Below are 4,812 nucleotides of genomic sequence, written 5' to 3'. Positions count from 1 at the left end.
ATGCGGCGTTAGAACCACGGTAACGGTGTGGTCGCAATGGTACAAGTCTCGAGTCGAGCCAACTCTGATATATGGGACACGACTCAGGATCAGCGCAACTGCTGTCTACACGTCGCAAGTCACCAGAATTCGACTAGGAGGACCGCGGAAGCCTACGGAACAGTATGGGCTAGGATACGGGTCTTACACGACCTCTCAGGATGAGTTCAAGAGAGTGATGAGCTTTTTCACTAACGAAAGGGGTTGGAAGTTGTCGGATCTTTCTAGACACCCAATTTTCTAATGCATAGCTTGAAGAAGAGGATCATCCCAAGATGCTCGGTCCTTAAAATCCTAATGTCAAAAGGTCTTGTTAAGGATTCCAGCATAAGCACCGCGTTGACTATCAGCAACAAGGCCTTCATTGAGAGATTCATTGCCAAGTATCAGGATAGTGTTCCTGAAATACCGACGGTTTATCGAGGTAAAATGGGATTTCTAGGATTAGATGTTAAATCCGAAGATGCGGGCAGCGCTCTAAAATTGTAGGTTTATGTCTCACGGTATTGCGAAGGCTGCCTTCATACTTGCTTCTCAATATTTCAATTTTATGCAATTTTCTTTTTTAAGTTGCAGTTTGCTCTTTTTCTTAGGAATTGATATCTACACCCACCCAGATTGTTTAACATATGGACATTTTCCATTTAGGGCCTGTTTGGATTGGTGGAATGTTCACGACCCCAAGTATAGGGTCACGATGTAGTAATAATCTCGGTAAGACCGAGGTCAAATCCACAGGGACTGAACCTTGTACATATTCTAAAAGTAACTAGAACTAGAACTAAAATAAGATGAAATCTAAACTAGAAAAATTAAGGGAATAATTGTAAATAACTTTAACTAAAACTTGTAAAATTCAAAGGTGGGAAACTAGGGTGCCAAGGATCCACTTGTAGAGATCAGGGTGATCTATGCTTCGTTCATAAACACAACTGGATTTAGAGTCCCATCTTCGTCCAATTGGAAGATATATCATTAAAAACCAATTCTGAACTTCCTTTGATCTACTTTTCAAGAGATGAGAAGGATGTGAATTAGAATTGATTCCATCACAAAACCATGCCCATGAGACAAAGCAAACAACAGAATTTAGCCAATCCACAACCAATCTAAGAGAGTTATAAACGTTAGGAAGGATTCCGTCACCCTACCATGCCCATGGGACGATGGTGAACAACAGGATTTCCTAAAATCACAATCTCAATATGAAAAGAACATACTCAAACCTATCACAAATCTACTATAATTTAAGTCACAATAAATCATTAAAAACTAAAAGTATTCCTTATAATCAAACTAAATTCAAAGACAGTTCAACATAAACATGAATCAAAGCATAGAAATCAGCCCATCACACTACAAGCTTCACCTCTTAGCCCTAGCTAAGAGGTTTAGTTCATCATAGTCATGATCAAACTAAAACTCAGAAAAATATCAAAGAAAATAAGGAAAACTAAAGAAGGGGAGGAAGAAAACTCAACCGACTCGTGCTCCACGCTCTCTCTCTTTCCTCCTTGTGTCTTCACATCCCAAGATGCACGTCAAAGGATGATGAATTCACGTCCCTGACTCTCTCTTTTATAGCCACAAGGAGGTGCTAGGTCGGTTCCTGTGGAAGCTTTACGCACCAGCAGTCGCGTTGACAAAGAAAACGCAAACACCTTGCGTTTGAACAGATTTTTCAGTCGAAAGACGTCCAAGAAACTCGTTCTGGCTTTATGGTTGGGGTAAAGACCCCCCTCTGAAGATTCTGAATAGTTTGGATCAACCATCCGACCACAACCGATAGCCCACAACACCCCGTAATGTCTGGGAAAATCTAACGTGCGTATGGTGCGAAAGAACCTGCGTTGACGTGTTCGGTGGGCCCCACTGATGTTTTCGGCGAAATCCACCCCGTTCATTGGATTCTTGGTGAAAGTTTAGTCGGAAAGGAGTGGTTTTGGTTAAGTTTTGGTGCGGTCCACTATATCAGCATATTCCAACGATCCATGTGTTTACGTGTGTATAGGACCAAAATGCCACCATGACCAGGGTCGTGGCCCCCCTCTGGAGCATATGGACGGTTTGAATCATCCATTTGGATGATGGGTGGGCCCCACTACTCAAAACTGGTCGGACAGCGTCCGCCCGCTGGCAGACACTGTTTCTTTTGAAGACGAATGTCGGTCAGCGTGCGCTAATCGATGTTATGCATTCCAGTGCACATCCGAATCTCGTGTACATGGTGTACATGCACCGTAATGTGGGGTCCACTGTGATGTTTACGTGAAATCCGCTCCATCCATCCATTTTACCTCCTCATGTAAGAGGTTGAGACAAAAAATGAAGTATATCCAGATATCAAGTGGGCCCCAAAACAGAGATTTGGTGGCTGATTTGTCCGTTGGGCCACTTTCACAAGGATCTAATGACTGAATTTCGACGTGTATGGTTAATTTAGGGTCCTCAGACCAGATATAAAGTTTCGAGCCAAATGGATGGTGAGAAACTTGTGATATTACATTCTAGACGATTTTCAGGCCTCTTTAACATGAATTGCTTGATTTTCTCGGATCTCTGGCGTGTAAATTCTTCGATCTCGGTCCCCTGGGGTCCGTCCCTTCCATTGGTGATTTTTGAGCATTAAATCCATGCTTTTAACACCCTTTTTCAATTCAAGCTCCTAAACTCACCTTGCAGCACAAACACGATTAAAATAGAGCGTTAAACATTATCATGTACGTAAATTTAGGTAATAACTGGGGTCTAATATGCAATATTTAACCCTCAACATGGAATCCAAAGTGTAGTTTGGGAAAGGGAAACCTCACATTTGAGGAATACCATGGATAATATCATCTATGGAAAAAGAACCTTAAAAGGATTTTATGTTTTATGTTCTATCATTTCCAATGACATTTAGAATGGTCAATGGTACAAAAAAAAAAAAAAAAGGTGAAATCTTTGTCTCAAAAGGTGTGGAAATGAGGATTGTTTTATTTTTCGGAGAAAGAAAACAACATTTTATGAGGAAAACCTTTGGAGGTGAATCTTATTTTCCACAGCTTACTTTGTTGTCACAAATGGGAGAAACCGTCACATCAGGGGAAACTGATTTGTTTTCCATGGTAGGGAATTGTAGTACAAAAGTGTACTACAATGCCTCGAAGGGAAAATGGGTGTATAAATCGATCGAGATGGTTATCGTTAATGTCTCGCTTATCTTATTTTTGAGCTATTGTTTAGAAACTTCCAAGTTTATCCGGGCATGAATCTACATTTAAGCGTATTGTAGGGTGTTAATTACAAGAATTTGGTGTGTAGTTTAAATTCTAGACTCAATTTCAAACTATTTTGCCCAAAAGGAGAAGAATCTGGTAACAGTTCACCAATCACCGCCTTTTGTGGTGTTAGATCCACCATACATTTGGCATACATGCACTTTTGACTGGATTGTCCAAATCTTGGGGATCACTGTGGATGGAGAAGATCACACTGATCACTATCTGCTTAGTCTCTATGAAATGGATGCTTACAAATGAAGTGGCCTTCAAATTCAATGAGCGAAATCAGATGATTAAGATCATTTAGTTAATTCCAATGTCCGGTAATGCTCCACTATGAGATCCTCATTTCGATCCATCGAGATTGATGTACACATACCAAGTGGAGGGTGGATTTTATTTTATTTTTTTAGTGGTCTGCGTGGATGGTTAATGAGGCACCATATCTTAAACTATGGTAGAGAACTATCACTGCAGTCCTGCCAAAAAACGGTTTCAGGAAGACATCCAACTGGCCTTTCTTGCATATCATGAGCCTTCTTAACAATCTTATTATTTTCTCTCTAACAAGAAATGACTCGAAGCTGTTCTTCCAATCCAAATGTAGTGAAGGATAGGCACTTTGTGGTTGCTGGGAGTCTAGGACTGGGGCGGTGGAAGTTCTATTGCATTTCTTTTATTGTTCTTCTTTTTACCTTCACATTGTAGATCCGTTCTCGGTGAGTTTGGATGCACTATCATAATGGATTATAATTATTAGTTTTCCAAAGTGGGTACAACCAAATTGCTGATTTTTCCACATTTGTACTGTATGTTTGGGCTCCAAACTGCAATTACCTTAATTTCAAGTTGGACTTTAAGCACCAGGGAACATCAGTAACTTCTGGTATTTCATCTCGGTTAAACTGATTTTTCACAATTCAGTTCACTTTGGCATCCAAACACAGCTTTTTAAGCTCTATCACTAATGGTGGCTGGCACAATTTGAACCAATCAATTCTCTGGAGTTACAATACTTAGTGAGATTATGATAGCTGGTGACTAACATCACTGAGACCTGTATCTCCGTGCTGTTATAGGGCGCTCTCAATTCATCAAATCACAACCGCTTGGTGAGTAGTTTCAACAACCTGAACCTTCTCCAATGTTTGATGTCTATAAAGTTCCCTTTCATCCAACAACACCGTTGTCAGTTGTCACTGCCTTCAATACTCAAATGAGGGTTTTTGAAGAAAATCTACGAAAAGTGAAAAAAAAAGAAAAAGAAAAAGAAAAAAAAAAAAGACCCAATATCTCAATCTTTTTGAAATTCTAGTTTATACGAATCCAAGATTTCTAATTGATCCTACCCATCGTAGGGGAGTGATTTTAAAAGTTGATTGGGTCCATGAGATTGTTATGGTCGTCGATGGTACTATTTTGATCGCTCCAACATGCAGCGCTTCGAAGAATGGATGTTTGGGATCAACGGATTGATGTGTAATCATCTTCTTGTTAGTAAGTGTTG

At 40.1% G+C, this 4,812-nt stretch overlaps 1 long non-coding RNA gene across 1 annotated transcript; it reads left to right on the top strand.

The window, feature by feature from the left end:
* The first annotated feature begins 203 nt into the window (after positions 1 to 203).
* On the top strand, positions 204 to 4,168 carry LOC131236297 (uncharacterized). The gene is made up of 2 exons (XR_009166664.1): positions 204 to 528; positions 3,913 to 4,168. It is a non-coding gene; the product is annotated as an uncharacterized LOC131236297 (long non-coding RNA).
* Positions 4,169 to 4,812: the final 644 nt, after the last annotated feature.

This window comes from Magnolia sinica, unplaced genomic scaffold (assembly GCF_029962835.1).
Source record: "Magnolia sinica isolate HGM2019 unplaced genomic scaffold, MsV1 ctg351, whole genome shotgun sequence".
NCBI lineage: Eukaryota > Viridiplantae > Streptophyta > Magnoliopsida > Magnoliales > Magnoliaceae > Magnolia > Magnolia sinica.
Note: the sequence above shows the minus strand (reverse complement) of the source record. Positions and strands in the feature narration are given on the sequence as shown.